The sequence below is a fragment of the Eubalaena glacialis genome, chromosome 9 (assembly GCF_028564815.1).
Source record: "Eubalaena glacialis isolate mEubGla1 chromosome 9, mEubGla1.1.hap2.+ XY, whole genome shotgun sequence".
In the NCBI taxonomy this organism is placed as follows: domain Eukaryota; kingdom Metazoa; phylum Chordata; class Mammalia; order Artiodactyla; family Balaenidae; genus Eubalaena; species Eubalaena glacialis.
This window is the reverse complement of record NC_083724.1, coordinates 64,153,981-64,178,661: the sequence shown is the minus strand read 5'-3', so window position 1 is coordinate 64,178,661 and position 24,681 is coordinate 64,153,981. Positions and strand designations below refer to the sequence as shown.

Below are 24,681 nucleotides of genomic sequence, written 5' to 3'. Positions count from 1 at the left end.
CTGAAGACACTCTCTTCAGCCCAGGGCACTGAGCTGACTTTACTCAACTCGTAGTCATTTACAGGCAAATGTTCTATTTTGCAGCTTTCTAAAAATATCCATTTAAAACTTAAGCCAGTTTCCCTCTGAAGTCTTGTATATTTTATAAACTGTGTTGCCCCTTAAATAGTTGGTGAATATTGTAGAAATACAAATCGGTTTTTTAAGACAAACCAAATTTACAAGTCTGCTAAAGAAAACCAGACTTTTAATTCAGGATATTAAAATAAATTCTTTAAATATTTTTAATTGGGCTTCTGAGTATCCTTTGATGTATACTTTAATATTAGACTTATGTATTGAAAAAGGGAGCAATTTTCCTCCCCAGAGAACATTCCTGGGACTCAGGGAATTGAGAATATCAGAAAGAAAATCTTAAATGGCACAAAATAGAAATGAATATGTTTTTCCTGGCACCGTGTAATTCTAAACCCTTCCTCCACTTTTTGTTTGTTTTTTAGTTGGATCATCGGTCTAAGAATGGACATTGATGCGCTAAAAGTTACTTTTTATAAAGTTAGATTAGCCCCGCCCCCAAGCATCCTCATTAAAGTGCTTCTCATCACTTTAATGAGCTACCAGAGAGCAATCCGCATTAAAAAAAAAAAAAAAAAAAAGTCCTCAAAACTAGAAATAGAGGCTACCGGTTCCCGCAGGTTACCAGATTCAGCAAATAAAAATACAGGTTGCCCAGGTAAATCCGAATTTCAGATAAACAAAGAATTTTTTAGTGTATATCCTAAACATTGCATGGGACAGACTTGTCCAAATTAATGCTTCTTTTTTATTTGACATTGACATTTAAGGGGGCTTTTCTCCAGCAACGGCGCGGAACCCACTCTCCACATCCCCCGCCGAGCACCCGCGGAGCTAGTTTAAAACCCGGGGCCTGCCGGCTGGGCCGCGCCCCCTGATTGGCCGAGGCGCGCCAGCCGCCCCGCCGGCCGAAGGCGTCACGCAGCCCTGGCAGCCCGGGCCCCGCCGCCGCAGCCGCCGCCGCGGCAGCCCCGGTCGGCGCAAGTGCGGCGCGCGCAGGGGGAGGGGGCGCGGCGGAGCGCGAGGCTGGCGTCGGGCCGCCGGCGGCCGGGCAGGATTAAGTTTCTCGGTCGAGCGGGAGCGTCAGTGCGCTTTCCTCCCGAAGCTCCTCGCCGGGACGTTACTTCAGGACAGAAGAGAGCGAGCGTGGGCGAGGCGAGGCGAGGCTCCCAGTGTCCCCGGCGACCCCAGCTCCCCAGCCCTCCGTTCCTTTCGAGTTCCCGCCGTGGGCGGCCGTCGCGAGCAGGGTAAGCGGCGCCGGGGCCCGGGCCAGGAGGCCGGAGCGCGCCCCCGTGCCCTGCGCGCGCACCGGCCGGGAAGGTGCGCGGCCGCCCGGGGCTCGGCGCGCGGGGCGGGCGGGCGGCGGCGGACGGGGTGCGCTCGCCCCACCCCGCGCGGCCCGGCGCTACCGGGAAGCAGCTGCTCCTCTGGATGTTGAAAACGATGGGGTCTGGAAGTTTCCTTTGCGACTCGCCGGGTCCCCAAGCGGTCGTTCCGGTTCTTTCAGCCACTTCCCCCCTCCTTTTGCTCTTGTTGATTCTAAGAGGTAGAAAAGTTTCGTCTTTTTGTTCGCCAGGAGGGGCATAGTAAGGGTGCTGAGGAGGCGGACCCCGGGCCTGGCACGCGGGCCGGGCGCAGCGGGGCGCGGGCGCCTGTTGCTGTCTGCTTGCGGTGGCCGCGCCCCGGGTCGGACGCCCACTCTATCGTTACGCGGGGGTGGGGAGACGCGCCCCCAGACTGACGTCTCTCGCCTCGGCTGCGGGACACCCAGAGCGCACGGCTCACTGGTATCCGCCCCCACTTTTCACCCCTCTCCCTGGCGCCAGTGCTCTTTCGTCAGCTGTCCGCGTTGGTGGGAGTGTTTTGCTCCCGCCTCCCCCTTTATCCCCCCACCCCGCGCCGATGGGGCGCCTTTGTCTGCAGTTTCGCAGCCCCGGGATGCCGGATGTTTGTAGGGAAGCGCTGTTCCGAAGTGTGTGTGTGTGTGTGTGTTTCAGCGGTGGTGACGGTGTAAATTCTTGCTGCGTTGTTTTGCAGAGGCACAAAGGCTGGGCTATTCTTTCCTGCCGATCGCGTGGAAATTCATGCTGGGACTGCGGAGAGGGGGAGGGGCCGGGAGAGGGCGGGAGGTGCCGCTGCTGCTCTGTGTCCGGGGGCGAGTAGGGGGCGGTGGGAAGTCTCCGTCCATCTCAGCGGCTGGGGCTGCCGAGGTTGCTCTGCTGGGGCGGAATCCGGGTTTGGACACTGCGGGCCTTGGGCGGAGTGGGTGCGGGTGGCGGCTAGTGTTTCAGAGGTGTCATCAGATAAGAGGACCTTGACTTCACCAGCCTAGAAGGCAGACTCTCCAAGTTGTTTTGGTGTCGAGAGGGGAATAATCTGAAAAGTGGCCAGACTCTGTCATCCAGCCTTGTTGGACAGCTGTGGCGTGAACATCCCGTTTGTGTTTCCGTAGGCATTCCTCATTTAGGTTGCCTTTTACAGAATAAGTAACACCTAATCTGAAACATTTATGAAGTGATGGAGTGGGTTTCAGGGTTACGTGTTGCATTTGGGTATAGGGAACTACAATGAACTTCTTGTAGGAGTCGCATCATCTAAATTTGTAAAATATATGCTTTAGCCCCGGTAGAATTTAGGTAAATGACTGCATTTAAAATCCAGCAAAACTTGAAGTTTCTTGGCTTGAATTCTAATGCAGTGCACCTGTGCCTTTGCCTGAGGCAGGAGCTGAGAGGGTTTAGAGGGTGGTGGGAATAATCTTGTCTGGGATGCCCAGATTTCCTGCTTGCTGATGGGCTAGTTTACAAATGGGCCAGGTTTATCTAGACTGGGCTCTATCCCCCACTGCCCCCTCACTCACCCCTCCCGTCTCAGAGTTCACATTAGGGTACTTAAAAGCAGAGGTCTGTAAACTTAAGGGCCAAGGGCCAAATCTGCTGCAGCCTGTTTTTTTCTCTACGGTTTAAGAGCTAGGGATGGTTTGTACATTTTTTAATGGTTGAAAAACAAAATCAAAAGAATAATATTTCATGACATGTGAAAAATATATGAAGATCAAATGTCAGTGCACGTAAAGTTTTATTGGTGCACAGCCACTCATTCTTATTGTCTGTGATTCTTTCTTGCTGTTTGTGGCTGCTTTCACAGCAGCAGTGGCAGATTTGAGTAGTTGCATAGTTGAGACAGAGATGGAGAGCCTTCAAAGTCTGAAAAATTTACTATCTTACTCTACAGAAATAGTTGCCAATCAAGACTAGGCTTCAAAAGTATTGCTTACATACTCCCTCTTGTAATGAGTGTATTGTTTAATTTCATTGCCTTTTAGGCCCTGTTTCTGGTGTTCTATGAATTGGCAGACTGTTCCCCAGTAGGCAGACAAATTAATGTGTTGGATTTTCTCATTTCCATGTTTCACTCTCAAAGTTTTCTTAACCTTTTGGTATCATTTTTTTAAAGAATCTAGGCTGAAGTGGGGTTTGTGATTAGCAGAAATTATGTATTTAGCTATCTTAAGTTCAGTATATATAGCTGTATCTCAGGGTGCTCTGCAGTGAGTTCTGGTGACGTCTAGCTGCTCTGTTACCTGAGCAGCTTTGAGAATTATAGTTCTGTTTATTTAGGTAGAGAGAGGCAGGGGTTAGGGGTTTTCATAAGTTCCTTTCACAGGCAAGTTGTCACTTAGGCAGAGCTAGTTTGGGGAGCCCCTTGACTCTTCACCAATCGTCTTGCCAACGTCATTTGCAAAAATAAACAAAAAAATTGATGAAGTTTGTCTCAACATATTACTACTAGATTGCTCAGATGCGTACCATAACTCTTACACGTGTTCCCTCCCTTTTCTTGGCTCCTTTCAGTATTTCTTTTCCCCTCTTTTCTTTCTGGTTTCTTTTCTCCATTTAACACACTCCTTCATTTCAACGAGTGAGCCCCCTGACTTGTTGCTAGGGAGTGGAGAGATGCATGTCAGGTTTTATTGTACTCCAAATTCCTATCATATATACAATCCCCTGTTTGGTGGCTGAAGTCCTATTTGCATCTCAGATACTTTTTTTTGGTATATCTTTATTGGAGTATAATTGCTTTACAATGTTGTGTTAGTTTCTGCTGTACAACAAAGTGAATCAGCTATATGTATACATATATCCCCATATCCCCTCTTGAGCCTCCCTCCCACTCTCCCTATCCCACTCCTCTAGTTCATCACAAAGCATCGAGCGGATCTCCCTGTGCTTTGCAGCTGCTTCCCACTAGCCATCCATTTTATTTTTGGTAGTGTATGTATGTCAGTGCTACTCTCTCAATTCATCCCAGCTTCCCCTTCCCCCGCTGTGTCCTCAAGTCCTTTCTTTACGTCTGCCTCTTTATTGCTGCCCTGCCACAAAAAAAGATTCCATATATGTGCGTTAGCATACGGTATTTGTTTTTCTCTTTCTGACTTGCTTCACTCTGTATGACAGACTCTAGGTCCATCCACCTAATCACAAATAACTCAATTTCATTCCTTTTTATGGCTGAGTAACATTCCATTGTATATATGTGCCACATCTTTATCCATCCATCTGTCGATGGACATTTAGGTTGCTTCTATGTCCTGGCTATTGTAAATAGTGTTTCAGTGAACACTGCGGTATGTGTATCTTTTTGAATTATGGTTTTCTCAGGGTATATGCCCAGTAGTGGGATTGCTGGGTCGTATGGTAGTTCTATTTTTAGTTTTTGAAGGAACCTCCATGCTGTTCTCCATAGTGGCTGTATCAGTTTACATTCCCACCAGCGGTGCAAGAGGGTTCCCTTTTCTCCACACCCTCTCCAGCATTTATTGTTTGTAGATTTTTTGATGATGGCCATTCTGACTGGTGTGAGGTGATACCTCATTGTAGTTTTGATTTGCATTTCTCTCATGATTAGTGATGTTGCGCATCCTTTCATGTGTTTGTTGGAAATCTGTATATCCTCTTTGGAGAAATCTCTATTTAGGTCTTCTGCCCATTTTTGGATTGGGTTGTTTGTTTTTTTGATACTGAGCTTCATGAGCTGCTTGTATATTTTGGGGATTAATCCTTTGTCAGTTGCTTCATTTGCAAATATTTTCTCCCATTCTGAGGGTTGTCTTTTCGTCTTGTTTATGGTTTCCTTTGCTGTGCAAAAGCTTTTAAGTTTCATTAGGTCCCATTTGTTTATTTTTGTTTTTATTTCCATTTCTCTAGGAGGTGGGTCAAAAAGGATCTTGCTGTGATTGATGTCATAGAGTGTTCTGCCTATGTTTTTCTCTAAGAGTTTGATAGTGTCTGACCTTACATTTAGATCTTTAATCCATTTTGAGTTTATTTTTGTGTATGGTGTTAGGGAGTGGTCTAATTTCATTCTTTTACATGTAGCTGTCCGGTTTTCCCAGCAGCACTTATTGAAGAGGCTGTCTTTTCTCCATTGTGTATTCTTGCCTCTTTTGTCAAAGATAAGGTGACCATATGTGTGTAGGTTTATCTCTGGCCTTTCTGTCCCGTTCCATTGATCTATATTTCTGTTTTTGTGCCAGTACCATACTGTTTTGATTACGGTAGCTTTGTAGTATAGTCTGAAGTCAGGGAGCCTGATTCCTTCAGCTCTGTTTTTCTTTCTCAAGATTGCTTTGGCTATCAGGGTCTTTTGTGTTTCCATACAAATTGTAAAATTTTTTTTCTAGTTCTGTGAAAAATGCCATTGGTAATTTGATAGGGATTGCACTGAATCTGTAGATTGCTTTGGGTAATATAGTCATTTTCACAATGTTGATTCTTCCAATCCAAGAACATGGTATATCTTTCCATCTGTTTGTATTGTCTTTGATTTCTTTCATTAGTGTCTTACAGTTCTCTGCATATAGGTCTTTTGCCTCCTTAGGTAGGTTTATTCCTAGGTATTTTATTCTTTTTGTTGCAGTGGTAAATGGGAGTGTTTCCTTAATTCCTCTTTCAGATTTTTCATCATTAGTGTATAGGAGTGCAAGAGATTTCTGTGCATTAATTTTGTATCCTGCTACTTTACCAAATTCATTGATTAGCTGTAGTAGTTTTCTGGTGGCATCTTTAGGATTTTCTATGTGTAGTTCAGATATCTTTTAAATGAACATATATGGTGAGGGAGTAGAGACTCTCCCCAGAGTTTACTATATCTGTGCAAGGCGTGGTGCTTGGAGACATACATGGAAATCCTTGAAATGTAATTTTGCATTGATCAGGCCTTTAGCCTTTAGCTGATGTGGTGGAGAGGCTCTGCTTTACAAACAAAGAAATGGACCCATTGTCTAGGGTTCAGGTTAAGGGATTTAGAAGCTGGGGAGTAACAGTTGCCTGGAAGATACTGTCCTCAGTTAAGAGCAGATTATTTTCTCCAGATTACATCTCAAGTCTGACATAATAGATTTGATTCAGGTTGAGTTGCAGGTTGGCTCCCTTTTGTATATTTATAATATGCACAAAGTACTCTGTGCTTTTCACAAAGTATCTTCGGGCAGAGTTGACATATTGGGTTGGAAATGTCCCTGTATATGCTAGAGCAAATGACACATCTACCAGCAAAAGCCTTTATGATTCAGAGTAAAGAAGCAAACAACTTCTGTAGAATTCAGGACTGCTTGATGGTGCATGTGAATGATGATATGTCACCAGCTGTATTTCCCAAACAGTTATATGTGCTCTTAAAACACGTTTGGCCTAAAGTAGGAATTCATTTGATATTGTTACATTGTTACATACATTATCAACCCCGTATTTATAACGAGAAAGGTATTATTTTTTCTTCTAGTTTCCTGTTTAAAAGAGCATCACTATAAATACAGTTGGGAAATGATGTTTAGTATGGTAAAGTTAATGTACTATAATTAAATAATTATAGTGGGGTTCCACATGGGTGAATAAGAATAAGGAGATGAACTATTTCTAGATAGAGAAAACTGATACCATTGCCTTCCTGTGAAACACTTCCCAAGAAGATCTGAGGTAGTTATTCATTGAGCAGATGGTAATAGATGGATTAGGAGGTATGTTGAATTGGGTTAGGCACTAGGGAGAACACAAAATAAATACTGTTGGAAGCTTACTGTCTTAGTTCGAAAAATAGACACACAGAGGAAAGACTAAAAAGGTTTTACATGTAGTAAAAGTTACAGTGATTAAAGAAGTTAGACATCAACATTGGGTTGCTTGCTGGCAACTTGTAGATGGCTGTCTTCTTGTGTCTTCACATGGTCTTCCCTCTGTGTAAGTCTGTATCCTAGAGGACATCAGTCAGGTTGGATTAGGGCCCACCCCAGTGACCTCGTTTAACCTTAATTACCTCTTTAAAGACCCTCTCTCCAAATATAGTCATATTCTGAGGTACTGTGGGTTAGGACTTCAACATATGACTTTGGGGAGGAAACAATTCATAAATTCTTACAGAGACTGTAAGGCTCTCACAGACTGTAGATTGTAAACTGGTGAGACCTTGAAGAATTGGACTGGCTCAGGGTAAGGGAGGGAGGTCCTGTAGGAGGCTATTGTGGTGGTATAACTAAGCTGTATTGTGGTAATTTGATGTTTGGAAAGGAAGGGAAACTACTATGTGAGGAAAAAGGTATTTTATCTTTGGCCTGAGGCCACTTGTTTTCTTTCTTCTGGTGTTCACTGGAAAATTGCCCCTTCCTTTTGTAGACAGAGCATTAGTTTTCCTTTCAAGCGTTTCATAAAAGCATCAATTTAATTAAAATATTTCTTTTATCTCTCACAAAATGAGTAAAACATTAAATTCACAAAGATGAAATATTAGCGTTGTAAACATCTCACGATGGTTTTGGAGTGTGATTAAAACAGTAAAATTTATAATTTATATTGACCTAAAAACTGTGTGTATATCCTTCGCATGTTTTATGGGCAGATATTTGGCATAGTCTTTTTTCCCCAGAAATATTTTCCCCTTTTTGGAAAAGTATAATTTAAAAAGTAATTTATATCCTATATCATAAAATAACAAAAAACTTTTTGAAACGGTGAAATTATATTTGTTAGGGAAGTGTTAAAGCAATTCTTCCAAATTTGGACAGCTGAATTTAAAAAAAAAAAAAAAGGTAAAACAAGGCTTAAATTCTTGCTTTTTTTCTTCTTGCCTGTGGTGGTTAAATTTGTTTGGTCGAGGGAATTCTTGTCTTTATCTTCCTGTTAGTTTTATTTAGATCTGCAAAATCAACATTCATTGTTATTTTCTTGTAAACCACTCTACCTCCAGATCTAGGGTGCCATAACTAAATGCAGGAGGGGAAAGTGAAAAAGAAAACACTTGTAAGAAAGGAAAAAACAGAAACATCAGCTACTAGACAACAAAAAACCAAAACAAAAACTCAAGGAAAAACCTATTTAGTTTGTGTTGATGATTTAATATTGATAGTATGAATACTTTTTGGGATACTTTTCATTTACTCTATTGCTTATTGCTTAGTTTTAAAACTATAGTTATAGTAAAATACATAAGGTAATTCTTTCTTTTAGTAACTTTTTTTGATGATAAAAAAGCATGTTTAAAAAATATGGACAACATAAACAAGTTGAAAGAAGCAGAAAAACTTAGCTGCAATCCTGTCACCTAGGTACTATCCCTCCGCAAAGAAAACACGTATTTTGTGAAACGAGAATGCTTAACTTATTTTGATATACAAATGAACAAGTACAGCCATTGGTCAGTAGTTTTCACTAATTGCCCTTTCTCTCAGTGAGGATAATATGATTTGAGATTATTAAACATCCATACGTTTGAATTGACATTAATTGCACCTGTTTGAACCAATGTCTCTTGACTCTTTGAGGAGGTATAATATGCCTAACTACCATATGGCACACAGGACACCAGTGGAGAATGCATTTGTAATTCTTAATCTGGGCTTAAAATTAAATGTTCCATAGACCTATAGTTAATTTTGCAGTAACTTTACATTATGTATTGATAATTAGGTGGTCCCTAGCATGCCTTGCTTCAGGGAACGTGCTGAAGAAAATGGTCATGGGAGTCTGTTATCCTGTGCTTATAAGACATCACTACACTAACAAAACTGTGATGACAGAACCATAAATATTAAAGATTATTTTACAATTTAAAAGATCTTCTCTGATCTATACAAGGTATGCCCAGCTTCTCTTATATTTTGCTAGGCACCCCTCCCAAACAGGTGCTGTTTGTCTAAGGCATTACTGGATAAAGTTAAAGAAGGTTTAGACCAGATGTTCCCATTTTCTTCTCCCAGTCTTTCAAGGGTATTTCATTTTAATAAGTCAGGCATGAAGTCTGCCTCTGGGCAACATTTATTTCCTGCTGTAGCGCTGGAGGGGCCTCAACTATAGGATTCAGTGGAGTTTTGCCTGACACCCTCTCCCTGCTTTCTACCACATTCACGGTTTTCCTGGGAGTAGTGAATGTAGTCATCTTGTTCCCTTTGAGAAAAGTACAGCACTGGAATGCCTCTTTATACTATAAACTTTGCAGAATGTACATATATACATATATCTATCTATATAAACAGCCCCTGGGCCTGGATTATTGCCCCCTAGGCAGTGCTATTAAGTTCAGTGAACATCTGTTGGGTGCTAAACTCAGGACGTTTAGGCTTCCCCCTTCTCTCAAGGAGGGGAGAGGGCTTGTTTAAGTATTTTACTGAGGTATAATTTATAGTTCACATATGATAAACTGCACATATTGAAAGTGTACAGTTTGTTGAATTTGGACCCTTGTGAAACCAGCCTTGCAATCAAGACAGTGAACATATCCATCCCCCGCAGATTTTCCTCATGCCCCTTTGTAATCCTTTCTTGCCTCTCCTACTTCCCTATCTCCAAGTAACCACTGATCTGCTTTTTGTCACTATAGATTAGTTTGCATTCTGTAGAGCTTTAAATAAATTGAATCATACAGTGTGTTCTTTTTGTCTGACTGCTTCACCGTGTATTTTAGGATTCATCCTTGTTGCCTGTACTCGTGGTTTATTACTGTTTATTGCTGAGAACTAGTTCATTTTATGGATATACCATTCAGAGTTTCTAAAATAGTTTTAGAATTTTCCTATACTTCATCCATTGTCTTGTAGTGTACTTGTTCTTGGTTTCAACTATGTTATATCAGACTTTTGTATTTGACAGTTTTATTCAGTCTTCTTAAATTCATGCCCCTTTTGGATCAACATAAAATTTAAGTACCCTTATTTAATGTTACATGAAGTTCAAAAATATGTAAATCATATTTTATTAAAAAAAAAACCCTGTCAATTGTAAAATAGGGAGATTTAAATTTTTCAAATTTTTGAAAATATCAGGTGATTAATTTTTTTAAAAAGTCAGGTGAGTGTTGAGGTTTTCCACAAGCTTTTGTATACTATGTTGTGAAGTCAGTTTCAATATTGAGCCCAAAACTTTATTTCCAGATTGCTTGCCTAATTCTCCTGACCCATGTGCATATTTTTGGTAGTTCTTATAATTTTTGGTAGATTTATTGGTCACTTCTTGTGACAAATTTATGTGACAACTTTATGTGACAATCCTATAGTGATTTGGATAACACAGGAGTAATTTGGCACCTGAATTATACAAATAATTGCCACTCATTATATGTTACACCTAAGATCATCAGACATACCAAGAATTGGAGAAAGGATGGTCATTATATTATGAAAACATGTTATTCTTACTGGGGTCATTCAGGTTTTTCAGGGCATTTTTAACATTTATGTGTTTGTCTCTACTTTCTGATCACTTGATTGAAATTAAGTGGCTAAACAACAAAAAAACACAAACCCCAAAGCAACAACACCATTTAAAGCAGATGTGCTGTCTAGATTATTACAAAAGTAAAAGTTGGTTTATAATCTTAATTTTAACAGTCGTTTGAGTACCATAGTAAAATACAGGTAATGGATGTAGTTAAATAGTAGATGTGTTAATTAAGAAGCAAATAGTCATGTTTATTGAAAGAGAATGAGACCTTTTAAATTGTTTTCAGAGAGGAAATACCAAGTGGTCAAGATGGCCTTAGTGAGTCCTATAGACTTACATAGGGCGACTAAATAGTGTAGCCTATTACAGTTATCTCTGAATTAGTAATTAGGGGATTGAATTGGTCCATGCTTATTTATCTTATATGGGTAAGGTTTGTGTTTGGGTAAATTCATATTAATTCAGACTTCTTTAAATAATTTTCCCTTCTCTGAACAACTTGGAATCTTGCCAGCACGATATAAGTTGTCATGTCTTTGGCTGACTTACTCAGTGTATCCTCAGGACTGTACACTACCACTGCCTGACGAGCTTATCATCTGATTTAGACAGTGACACCTCTTTGCTTTCAGAGGAATACAGAGTTCTCTGTAGTGAGTCTTTAGTACAGATTATGAAAAACACTACTTTTATTATTGTGGAGAAATTTTAATTTCTTCTTGAATGTTTCCATATTCAGTTAATGGAAGATCCAGAGGTGAATTTGTTTTGGTTTAGTGTGGAGGTAAATAAGAGAGCATCATGGCTGATTTATATTTTTTAGATGTATTCTCCTCCGTGTATGTAGATATTATTTCATCGTGGAGCTTGCTGGAGTATTTTTGATTCCACTAGAATTAAAAATTTTTTTTTATATGGCTCTTTAAGTTTTAAAGTAATATTTTTCTACAGTGTCATTTTATTATTTTATTATCCTATTATAAGAGTAGTCAACTTTTTTCTTTCTTTTTTTAAATAAGTAGTCAACTTTTTTCTTTCTTTTTTTAAATATCTTTATTGGAGTATAATTGCTTTACAATGTTGTGTTAGTTTCTGCTATATAACAAAGTGAATCAGCTATACATATACATATATTCCCATATCCTCTCCCTCTTGCATCTCCTTCCCAACCTCCCTATCTGACCCCTCTAGGTGGTCACAAAGCATGGAGCTGATCTCCCTGTGCTATGCGGCTGCTTCCCACTAGCTATCTATTTTACATTTGGTAGTGTATATATATATATATATAGATAGATAGATAGATATACACACACACACACACACACACACACACACATATACCAGTGCCACTCTCTCACTTCGTCCCAGCTTACCCTTCACCCTCCCTGTGTCCTCAAGTCCATTCTCTACATCTGTGTCTTTATTCCTGTCCTGTCCCTAGGTTCTTCAGAACCATTTTTTTTTTTTTAAATTCCATATATATTTGTTAGCATACGGTATTTGTTTTTCTCTTTCTGACTTACTTCACTCTGTATGACAGACTCTAGGTCTATCCACCTCATGACAGATAACTCAGTTTCGTTTCTTTTTAAGGCTGAGTAATATTCCATTGTACATATGTGCCACACCTTTATCCATTCATCTGTCGATGGACGTTTAGGTTGCTTCTATGTTCTGGCTGTTGTAAATAGTGCTGCAGTGAACATTGTGATTCATGACTCTTTTTGAATTATGGTTTTCTCAGGGTATATGCCGAGTAGTGGGATTGCTGGGTCATATGGTAGTTCTATTTTTAGATTTTTAAGGAACCTGCATACTGTTCTCCATAGTGGCTGTATCAATCTACATTCCCACCAACAGTGCAAGAGGGTTCCCTTTTCTCCACACCCTCTCCAGCATTTATTGTTTGTAGATTTTTTGATGATGGCCATTCTGACTGGTGTGAGGTGATACCTCACTGTAGTTTTGATTTGCATTTCTCTAATGATTAGTGATGTTGAGCATCCTTTCATGTGTTTGTTGGAAATCTGTATATCTTCTTTGGACAAATGTCTACTTACGTCTTCTGCCCATTTTTGGATTGGGTTGTTTGTTTTTTTGATACTGAGCTTCATGAGCTGCTTGTATATTTTGGGGATTAATCCTTTATTGGTTGCTTCGTTTGCAAATATTTTCTCCCATTCTGAGGGTTGTATTTTTGTCTTGTTTATGGTTTCCTTTGCTGTGCAAAAGCTTTTAAGTTTCATTAGGTCCCATTTGTTTATTTTTGTTTTTATTTCCATTTCTCTAGGAGGTGGGTCAAAAAGGGTCTTGTTGTGATTGATGTCATAGAGTGTTCTGCCTATGTTTTCCTCTAAGAGTTTTATAGTGTCTGGCCTAACATTTAGGTCTTTAATCCATTTTGAGTTTATTTTTGTGTATGGTGTTGGGGAGTGTTCTAATTTCATTCTGTTACATGTAGCTGCCCAGTTTTCCCAGCAGCACTTATTGAAGAGGCTGTCTTTTCTCCATTGTATATTCTTGCCTCCTTTATCAAAGATAAGGTGACCATATGTGCGTGGGTTTATCTCTAGGCTTTCTATCCTGTTCCATTGATTTATATTTTGTTTTGTGCCAGTACCATACTGTCTTGATTACTATAGCTTTGTAATATAGTCTGAAGTCAGGGAGCCTGGTTCCTCCAGCTCAGTTTTCTTTCTCAAGATTGCTTTGGCTATTTGGGGTCTTTTGTGTTTCCATACAAACAGTGAAATTTTTTGTTCTAGTTCTGTGAAAAATGCCGTTGGTAGTTTGATAAGGATTGCATTGAATCTGTAGGTTGCTTTGGGTAGTATACTCATTTTCACAACATTGATTCTTCCAATTCAAGAACATGGTATATCTCTCCATCTGTTTGTATCATCTTTAATTTCTTTCATCAATGTCTTATAGTTTTCTGCATATAAGTTTTTTGTCTCCTTAGGTAGGTTTATTCCTAGGTACTTTATTCTTTTTGTTGCAGTGGTAAATGGGAGTGTTTCCTTAATTTCTTTTTCAGATATTTTATCATTAGTGTATAGGAATGCAAGAGATTTCTGTGCATTAATTTTGTATCCTGCTACTTTACCAGATTCATTGATTAGCTCTAGTAGTTTTCTGGTAGCATCTTTAGGGTGCTATGTATAGTATCATGTCATCTACAAACAGTGACAGCTTTACTTCTTTTCCAATTTGGATTCCGTTTATTTCTGTTTCTTCTCTGATTGCTGTGGCTAAAACTTCCACAACTATGTTGAATAATAGTGGTGAGAGTGGAGAACCTTGTCTTGTTCCCGATCTTAGTGGAAATGGTTTCAGTTTTCCACCATTGAGAAGGATGTTGGCTGTGCGTTTGTCATATATGGCCTTTATTATGTCAAGTTTCCTCTGTGTCTACTTTCTGGAGGGTTTTTATCATAAATGGGTGTTGAATTTTGTCGAAAGCTTTTTTTGCATCTATTGAGATTATCATATGGTTTTTATCCTTCAGTTTGTTAATGTGGTGTATCATCTTGATTGATTTGTGTATACTGAAGAATCCTTGCATTCCTGGGATAAACCCCACTTGATCATGGTGTATGATTCCTTTAATGTGCTGTTTGATTCTGTTTGCTAGTATTTTGTTGCGGATTTTTTGCATCTATGTTCATCAGTGATATTGGCATGTAGTTTTCTTTTTTTGTGACATCTTTGTCTGGTTTTGGTATCAGGGTGATGGTGGCCTCATAGAATGAGTTTAGGAGTGTTCCTTCCTCTGCCATATTTTGGAAGAGTTTGAGAAGGATAGGTGTTAGCTTTTCTCTAAATGTTTGATATAATTTGCCGGTGAAGCCTTCTGGTCCTGGACTTTTGTTTGTTGGAAGATTTTTAATCACGGTTTCAATTTCAGTGCTTATGATTGGTCTGTTTATATTTTCTGTTTCTTCCTGGTTCAGTCTCAGAAGGTTGTACTTTTCTAAGAATTTGTGCATTTGTCCATTTCTTCCAGGTTGTCCATTTTATTGGCATAGAGTTGCTTGTAGTAATCTCTCATGATTCTTTGTATTTCTGCAGTGTCATTTGTTACTTCTTCTTTTTCATTTTTAATTCTGTTGATTTGAGTCTTCTCCCTCTTTTCTTGATGAGTCTGACTAGTGGTTTATCAATGTTATTTATCTTCTCAAAGAACCAGCTTTTAGTTTTATTGATCTTTGCTGTTGTTTCTTTCATTTCTTTTTCATTTATTTCATTCTGATCTGTTCCTTATGATTTCTTTCATTCTGCTAACTTTGGGGTTTTTTTGTTCTTTCTCTAATTGGTTTAGGTGTAAGTTTAGGTTGTTTGAGATTTTTCTTGTTTCTTGAGGTAGGATTTTATTGCTTATAAACTTCCCTCTTAGAACCGCTTTTGCTGCATCCCATAGGTTCTGGGTCATCATGTTTTCATTGTCATTTGTTTCTAGGTAGTTTTTGGTTTCCTCAGTGATCTGTTGGTTATTTAGTAGTGTATTGTTTACCCTCCACGTGTTTGTATTTTTTACAGTTTTTTTCTTGTAATTGCTATATAGTCTCAAAGCGTTGTGGTCAGAAAAGATACTTGACATGATTTCAATTTTCTTAAATTTACCAAGGCTTGATTTGTGACCCAAGATATGATCTATCCTGGAGAATGTTGCATGAGCACTTGAGAAGAAAGTGTATTCTGTTGTTTTTGAATGGAATGTCCTGTAAATATCAATTAAGTTCATCTTGTCTAATGTGTCATTTAAAGCTTGTGTTTTCTTATTTATTTTCATTTTGGATGATTTGTCCACTGGTGTAAGTGAGGTGTTAAAGTCCCCTACTATGATTGTGTTACTGTTGATTTCCCCTGTTATGTCTGTTAGCATTTGCCTTATGTATTGAGGTGGTCCTATGTTGGGTGCGTAAATATTTACCATTGTTATATCTTCTTCTTTTATTGATCCCTTGATCATTATGTTGTGTCCCTCTTTGTCTCCTGTAATAGTCTTTATTTTAAAGTCTATTTTGTCTGATATGAGAATTGATACTCCAGCTTTCTTTTGATTTCAATTTGCATGGAATATCATTTTCCATCCCCTCACTTTCTGTCTGTTTGTGTCTCTAGGTCTGAAGTGGGTCTCTTGTAGACAGCATATATGTGGGTCTTGTTTTTGTATCCATTCAGCCAGTCTGTGTCTTTTGATGGGAGCATTTATTCCATTTACATTTAAGGTAATTATCGATATGTATATTCCTATTACCATTTTCTTAATTGTTTTGGGTTTGTTATTGTACGTCTTTTCCTTCTCTTGTGTTTCCTGCCTAGAGAAGTTCTTTTAGCATTTGTTGTAAAGCTGGTTTGGTGGTGCTGAATTCTGTTAGCTTTTGCTTGTCTGTAAAGTTTTTGATTTCTCTGTCGAATCTGAATGAGATCCTTGCTGGATAAAGTAATCTTGGTTTTAGGTTTTTCTCTTTCATCACTTTAAATATGTCCTGCCACTCCCTTCTGGCTTGCAGAGTTTCTGATGAAAGATCAGCGGTAACCTTATGGGGATTCCCTTGTATGTTATTTGTCGTTTTCCCTTGCTGCTTTTAATATTTTTTCTTTGTATTTAATTTTTGATAGTTTGAGTAATATGTTTCTTGGTGTGTTTCTCCTTGGATTTACCCTGTGTGGGACTCTCTGCGCTTCCTGGACTTGAATGACTATTTCCTTTCCCATGTTAGGGAAGTTTTTAACTATAATCTCTTCAAATATTTTCTCAGTCCCTTTCTTTTTCTCTTCTTCTTCTTGGACCCTTATAATTCAAATGTTGGTGCATTTAATGTTGTCCCAGAGGTCTCTGAGACTGTCCTCAATTCTTTTCATTCTTTTTTCTTTATTCTGCTCTTCAGTAGTTACTTCCATTCTTTTTTCTTCCAGGTCACTTATCTGTTCTTCTGCCTCAGTTTTTCTGCTATTGATTCTTTCTACAGAATTTTTAATTTCATTTATTGTGTTGTTCATCATTGTTTGTTTGCTGTTTAGTTCTTCTAGGTCCTTGTTAAATGTTTCTTGTATTTTCTCCATTCTATTTCAAAGATTTTGGATTATCTTTACTATCATTACTCTGAATTCCTTTTCAGGTAGACTGACTATTTTCTCTTCATTTGTTTGTTCTTTTGGGTTCCTACCTTGCTCCTTCATCTGCTGCATATTTCTCTGTCTTCTCATTTTGCTTAACTTACTGTGTTTGGGGTATCCTTTTCACAGGCTGCAGGTTCATAGTTCCTGTTGTTTTTGGTGTCTGCCCCCAGTGGATCAGGTTCATTCAGTGGCTTGTGTAGGCTTTCTGGTGGAGAGGACTGGTGCCTGTGTTCTGGTGGGTGGGGCTGGATCTTGTCTTTCTGGTGGGCAGGGCTGCATCCTCTGGTGTGTTTTGGGGTGTCTGTGACCTTATTATGATTTTAGGCAGCCTCTCTGCTCATATGTGGGGTTGTGTTCCTGTCTTGCTAGTTGTTTGGCATGTGGCGTCCAGCAGTGGAGCTTGCTGGCCGTTGGGTGGAGCTGGGTCTTAGCGTTGAGATTGAGATCTCTGGGAGAAGTCTGGCTGATTGATATTACATGGGGCCAGGAGGTCTCTGGTGGTCCAATGTCCTGAACTCGCCTGTCCCACCTCAGAGGCTCAGGCCTGACACTAGGCCGGAGCACCAAGACCCTGTCAGCCACATGGCTCAGAAGAAAAGGGAGAAATAAAGAAAGAAAAAACAAATTAAAAAAAGAAATAAAATAAAATAAAAAATAAAAAATTATTAATATATAAAAATAAAAAAGTAATAAAAAAAAAAGAATAGAGCAACTGAACCAATAAACAAATGCACTAATAACTATACTAAGATAAACATAAAACTAGAAACAAATTAAACGCAGAAAGCATTCCCCAAGTCTACAGTTGCTCCCAAAGTCCACCTCCTCAATTTTGGGATGATTCGTTGTCTATTCAGGTATTCCACAGATGCAGGGTACATCAAGTTCATTGTGGAGATTTAATCTGCTGCTCCTGAGGCTTCATGGAGGAATTTCCCTTTCTCTTCTTTGTTCGCACAGCTCCGGGGGTTCAGCTTTGGATTTGGCCCCGCCTCTGCATGCAGATTGCCCTCTGGTGTCTGTTCTTCTCCCAGACAGGAAGGGGTTAAAGGAGCGGGTGATTAAGGGGCTCTGGCTAACTCATGCTGGGGGGAGGGAGCAGTACAGTAGTTACAATTGGAATGCCTGGTGAGCCTGAGGCAGCGGAGGCTGGTGTGACGTTGCAACAGCCTGAGGCACGCCGTTTGTTCTCCCTGGGAAGTTGTCCCTGGATCACGGGACCCTGGCAGTGGCGGGCTGCACAGGCTCCCGGGATGGGAGGCGTGGACGGTGACCTGTGCTTGCACACAGGCTTCTTGGTGGCTGCAGCAGCAGCCTTAGCGTTTCATGCTGGTCTCTGGTGTCCGTGCTTATAATAGTCACAGCTTGCGCCCGTCTCTGAAGCTTGTTTAGGTGGTGCTCTGTCTTCTGTGGGCACACAGGGAAGGAATCCCCTCTCCGAAACAATGGTCTCTTGCCTCTTAGGCAGCTCCAGACTTTTCCCAGACTCCCTCCCGGCCAGCTGTGGTGCAGTAGCCCCCTTCAGGCTTTGTTCATGCAGCCAACCCCAGTCCTCTCCCTGGGATCCGACCCAAGCCCGAGCCTCAGCTCCCAGCCCGAGCCTCAGCTCCCAGCCCCCACCCGCCCCAGCGGGTGAGCAGACAAGCCTCTTGGGCTGGTGAGTGCTGGTCGGCACCGCTCCTCTGTGCGGGAATCTCTCCGCTTTGCCCTCTGCACCCCTGTTGCTGCGCTCTCTTCCGTGGCTCCGAAGCTTCCCCCCCCCCCACCCCCTGTCTCTGCCAGTGAAGGGGCTTCTAGTGTGTGGAAACTTTTCCTCCTTCACAGCTCCCTCCCAGAGGTGCAGGTCCCACCCCTATTCTTTTGTCTCTGTTTTTTCTTTTTTCTTTTGCCCTACCCAGGTACATGGGGAGTTTCTTGCCTTTTGGGAGGTCTGAGATCTTCTGCCAGCGTTCAGTAGGTGTTCTGTAGGAGTTGTTCCACATGTAGATGTATTTCTGATGTATTTGTGGGGAGGAAGGTGATCTCCACGTCTTACTCCTCTGTCATCTTGCGGGTCCTCTCTAAAATTTTAATTTATTCTCACAGGTGATTGTTTGATGTCTGTTTAAGATATTTGGATCTTTTCCTATATTTAATTTGACCTGATTAAGGTTATCTTCCGTAAGTAATTTGTTTTTACGTTAGTATAGGAATCAAAGTGATGTCAAATAAGCGTTATTTAGGGTCAGCTAAATAAACAGTAACCTGGCCTAGCGTGTTGGCCAGAGTGGGAGTTTCGTGAGTGTAGTATGTGTTTAGAGTGTTAAAGTATGAAGAGTCCTTAACTTCTAATTGATATTTACCCCTAAAATAATTCTTATGCATTACATTCTACTTTTTAATTGTCCACGTTTCCCAAGATTCGAACCTCAATTCTCTTGTTAATCTCTACCGTCTCCCTGATTAATCTCCTTTATCTTCAGCAACACCTTGCGGCCAGTGATTCCTTGACTTTACATCTCTTAGTCCTTTTCTCCTTAGATTCACATATGTAGTCAATTCATTCTTTCAGCAAATATTTACTGAGTGCCTACTTTGAGCCAGCCACTGTTTCTAGGGCTGGTGACAGCCCACTGAGAAAAAGGAACCAACAACAATTAAAAAAAAACCAAAAAATACCCCAACAAAGTTCCTGCTCTCACGGAACTTAAGTTCTATTATTTCCTGTTTTCTAGAGACATTTCAAGCTCAATATGTCCAAAAGGAATGCATTTCTGCCCTCTTCCTCTAAATGACATTTTTCTTTCTGTTGTTTAAGCTAATGATGCTCCAGTATTTCTAGTTTCCCAAATTAGAAACATTGAGGGTCAACCTTTGTTGCTGTCACTCGCTCGTTATGCCTGCCCCCAACACACGTCTAGTGGTCATTGATCATTTTAATTCTCTCTAATGAGTGTATCTTTGTCAACTCTTTGTTTTTTCTTGCCACTGCATTAATCTTGGCTTACATTATTTCCTGATTGGGCTGTTTTAACAGCCTAACATCTGGCTATACATTATTAGTTCTTTTTTTTTTTTTAAGAATTAAAAAAATATATATATATATATTTTTTGTCTGTGCCGGGTTTTAGTTGCAGCATGCGGACTTCTTAGTTGTGGCATGTGGGATCAGTTCCCCGGCCAGGGATTGAACCTGGGCCCCCTGCACTGGGAGTTCGGAGTCTTACCCACTGGACCACCAGGGTCGTCCCATTAGTTCTTTGTATTTTTGGTGAATTATTTAGCCTATTGCCAGAATTGTTTTTCTGGAAAAGAAATTTTAGTAACCCCCCCTCTTCCTTGCCACCCCTGCCCCATGTATCTAAAATGCACTGCTATCTCCCTACAGGGCAGAGTCCCAGGGAGCTGTGCTTGGGACAGTGCTTTCCTCTCTTCTGTCTAGTGTGGTAGCCCTGTAGTATAGAACCATTGTCATTAAGTTCTCTGGCTTCATTGCCTTAGCAGATGTCCTTGCGTTAGTAAGAGATGCCATTCCCTCTCCTGGCTGTCCCTCATATTCTCCTAAGTTGCATGTCTTTCAGGACAATTCACCTGTCACATCTCCAATTTTTTTCTGACTCATTCTGACAGCATTGGATTCCTTTGTACTCTCCCAGAATTTAGCACATCTTGTTGCAGTGTCATTACTTACTGTTTTCTATTAAATTGAGAGCTCAGAAGCTAGGTTCCTCTCTTTAATATGCTTCAGCGATAGAGGCAGATAGTACAGATTTGGGGGGCTTAAAGCTTATAGAATTTAGGATGGCTTTCTTAAATTAAAGCAGAATTATGAATACAAAATTAGATGTGAAAGTGCATATTTATTTGTATGAGAATGGAAGTGTCCCATGCAAGTATCTTCATGCTAACTCTGCCTGTGCCTTATGCCTAGGGAAGTGGAAGCGCTTATTTAAAACTTGCTAACATAGTGCTGTGTATATATAATATTTTTTGCTGTTCATTTTCTTAAAATTAGGGATAAGAAACAGTATCAGCCATTCTGATGCTGATACTGTTGTTAAAATAATGCCTAATGCTTCTATATCACTTCCCATTTTCTAAGCACTTTCACATACTTTTATTTCATGGGATTCTGACAGCCGAGTCACAAAGACAGTAACTCAGATGTACTGGGTTTTACTGTGTTTGCTAGTTTGTGGGTGAGAGAAGATAGAGCTCAAGGTTTTCCTTTGAGATCAGATTTCACTTTGGCAGGGGAAATGATTCCCTTCTTCTGGGCATCTGTGACCTTAGTAGCCCCCGCCGCCTCTTGGCCTTGTGAGTGCTAAGGAATTTTCTCAGGGTTTTCTAAATCGCTTTGCTGCCCTCCAGCTTTCTGTCTCTTCTCCCTTTCAGCTTCCTCACCTCATTATTTCTTTCCTCCCATTTGTTTATCTGTGTCCTGCCAGAAACCAAACCTATTCCCTCTCCCTCTGTCTTCTCTGGTTGATAACTTAATACTTTTAAGTGTCAGGTCTTTGACTAAGCTGAATTTTGGATTACAGTTTCTTTGGGTTCATTTCTACTTCTTTGAAGTACTTTAGAGGGGGATCCTCAATAGTACAAAAAGTTCGGATAGTTTTCAGCAATGGGAAAGCTATCCTAAAGCCGTGTGCTTTGTTTACTGCATAGGTAAGACATGGTTCAGTTTGCAAGTCCCAGTTCAGAAATGATCAATTTTCACTCATGTTAAGGAGTTACATAGCAAATTGGAAACAGTAGACACTAGAAGACAAAAATAATAAATAGCAGCAGCTTTTATATGCCTGTTACTTCCAGGCACTTTGCATATGTTATTGTTAACATCACTTTACAGCAGCAGCTCTGAGAAGTTAAGTGACTTGCCCAGGATCTCACAGCTAGTAAAATGGTAGAGTGTTTTTTCAAGAGAGCTTTATAAAACAGCTTGGGAACTCTGAAAGCTCTGCCTGAGGCTACTTCATCTGAAGGTAAATAGCTATTTTCTTTCCTGTAGTAGTATTATTAGAGCACACAGCTATGATTTGGTAGAAAGGACTTGGCTTTGATGAATGGGATTGGCTTTTAATGTTAGCACTCTTACTTACAAGCTTCGTGAATGTAGGAGAAAACACTTTCATCTTTCTGAGCCTCAGGTTTCTTACTTGAAAATGGGTGTATGTTTGTGAAGCACATATGCTCTGTTTAAGAAGACGGATATATGAAAGCCATTTCATAAGTGGTTTCATTTCAGACAGTAAAAATAATGCTGGTTCATTGTCTAAAAACTCACTTATGGACTATTTTATTCTCTGGAAGAGTTATTATTATAGTAGATGTAATAGCAACCAATTCTTATATGCAGTTTTATTATTAGTTGTCATTGAATAGCATGTTTAAAAGTCTTAAATGACAAATTATTGCTTTAGTTTGTGGATTACAACCAAGCCTGCATTTTAGATACTCTAGTGGTGAATATATATTTGGAAACCTTTGGTTCTTGAAGGGAGTATTTGGTGGTGAATTTGTACCTGAGGAATAAAGTTGCTTTTTTTCTTTAAATCAGCAAAATGACATGGAAAATTAAACATTTTATTGTTGAGGGAGTTAAGTTAGCATAGACACCCATTCTGATGGAGTAAGATTTTTAAGTTTATTATTTTCTCCCTTCTTCTCTGCCCCCAAATCCTCTTGTAGCTAAATTAAGATTATTTTTGGCTGAAACTTTCAGATAATTGTTGACGTTTTATTAGCTAGACTTTTCAGTACCCTTACATAATAATGGATATAGAAATACAATTCCTTAATAAAAGATCTGAGTTATGTGACATTGGGGAAGTTAGTAGTCTCTTTGACCTTCTACTTCCATATCTGTAAAATGTGTTAGCAAGTTGTTTTGGAAAGAGTAAAAGCTCACAAAATTTTCTGATGTCTTCAAATAAGATATTTGAAATTATTAAGAGTTAGTAATTGCAAAAAATGCTTTGATTTCTTCTGCCAGCTAAACTTAAGTGTTCTAAATTTTTTCATGAAAATTATTACAAAGAATGGACTCAGAGCAAGAGAGCATGATCTTTCACAAACTCTTCTCATATATGCCTGGTTCTCCTCTGTGCAAAGAGTTGGAACTAAACCAATAGGGGATGCAGACCTCTAGTCACCACAGGCATAGTCCAGGAGAGGAAAACAGCCACGTTAAATATCACTACAGTATGTTGTTTTCTTCCCAGAGGATTTCCTATTAGAAATTTGAGGCTGCCCTTTTCTGAGTAAAGTTTGTAAACTTTATCTTTGTTCCCATCCAAGTTCAGCAAAGGGAAATCAGGAAAGCCACAAACTGAATTTAGGAGGCACTGATTGATGGGGAAAGATAAAAATATCTAATTATGTATAGTACTTAGAGCTCAAAGATAGCTAAGTAGGTAGGCCATGTGATAGACGATGCTTCATCATTTTTGTAGAAAAGATTCCAGAACAGGAGAAGCAATTTGGAAATGGTGGAAGTAGAGTTATTTTAAAAGTTATGGGGAAAAGCCCTAGAAATGACCTTTGGTAAAGAGCATGGATTAATTGGGTGGGGAGGTAAGTTGAAGCAGCGTGGTTGTAATATTCTTGTCACCTCCCATCTCTGAGTTCCACAGTTTTATCTGTATTGGAAAGGTTGTCTCTCTGCACTGTTCTTTAGGGGTTTACCCTAAGGAATCATTGAGTCACAACTGACAAAGCCACGTATTGTTTTGTTCTGCACCAGTATCGTCATTGAGATCTCACAAACTCATCATCCTTGAGAGGGCAGCCAGGAATGACAGAGATCTGTTACCTCCTCCTGCAGTTGATCAGTTCTAACACAGAGCAGCTGCAGGTCATGTTTCAGGGTCCCATGGGGACGCTTTGAGTATTCATGCTTTTTCTAAGCACCAAGGACACTGTTGGCCTGATCCACTGGAGAATTGCCTCATTCCAGGCAGGCAAAAGGGCAGGAGGCAGAGGCATGAAGTAATTTCTCTGGAGAATTGGTTGCCAACTGTAGGAATAACACCTGAGAATTCTGTGGCACAGAGTTAATCCTCCTGCACATTTTTGGTTTCCCCCAAGATAATTATGTGGCTGGAGTGAGTGCTTTATGTGCGCCTAGCTGCCTCTGGAGTCTGATGTCTGCCCCATGTTGCTCGCCTGCAGGGCAGCCATTGGAGGAATCCCCCTGCCTGTTTCTGTCCAACAAACGTGCGCAGCCTGTTGCATCTTGGCTCGTAGCACTGAAAATGTGGTAACAAACAGGGGCAAACTGCCCAACAATGTAAATGCCTCTGAGTTTGGCTAGGGAGAGAACAGAGAGGCTAAATCTTCATTCTCAGAAGCATCTAAATCTTTTTTCTGAGTCACCGTATTTGGTGTGAGTTGATTTGGGGAGAGGGTCCCTGTCCTGTAGGAATGTACTAAGAGAGAACATTACGGATGGAAAATATGTAAAAATGGGTGCCCAGAGAGAAGGTATTGGAATCTCTAGTTCTCTGAGAGAGAGAGAGACAGAGAGAAAAAGAGAGAGAGAGAGAGAGCGCACAAGCGAGAGAGAGAAAACGTGTGTGTGTGTGTTTGGTTGTTCTTTTTAAAAAATATGGATGATGGTGGAGGAGGAAGGAAATAAATATAATACAATGGAATATAAATGGAATTGGTTTGTCTAGTATATTAAAAAAAAAAAGTTCAGCCTTTCAAATAGTCAGTTGAGTAATATATAGCAGCCTGACACACCACTGGTTTGTTATAGAACCAAACCTCAGCGAACTTGAGCTTG

The 24,681-nt window shown here is 40.2% G+C and overlaps 1 protein-coding gene across 10 annotated transcripts in view; it reads left to right on the top strand.

Moving 5' to 3' along the window:
• Positions 1-1,083: 1,083 nt before the first annotated feature.
• The window catches only part of MPDZ (multiple PDZ domain crumbs cell polarity complex component), a 169,391-nt gene continuing 145,793 nt past the window's right edge, over positions 1,084-24,681 (top strand). For 8 of the 10 annotated variants that reach the window (XM_061200428.1, XM_061200433.1, XM_061200429.1 and 5 more), the window contains exon 1: positions 1,086-1,322. The gene's annotated coding sequence lies outside the window, so the exon portion shown is untranslated. Of the gene's footprint in view, positions 1,323-1,556; positions 1,622-24,681 lie in introns of those variants that run through there. The other 2 variants (XM_061200434.1, XM_061200426.1) reach the window with 2 other exon arrangements.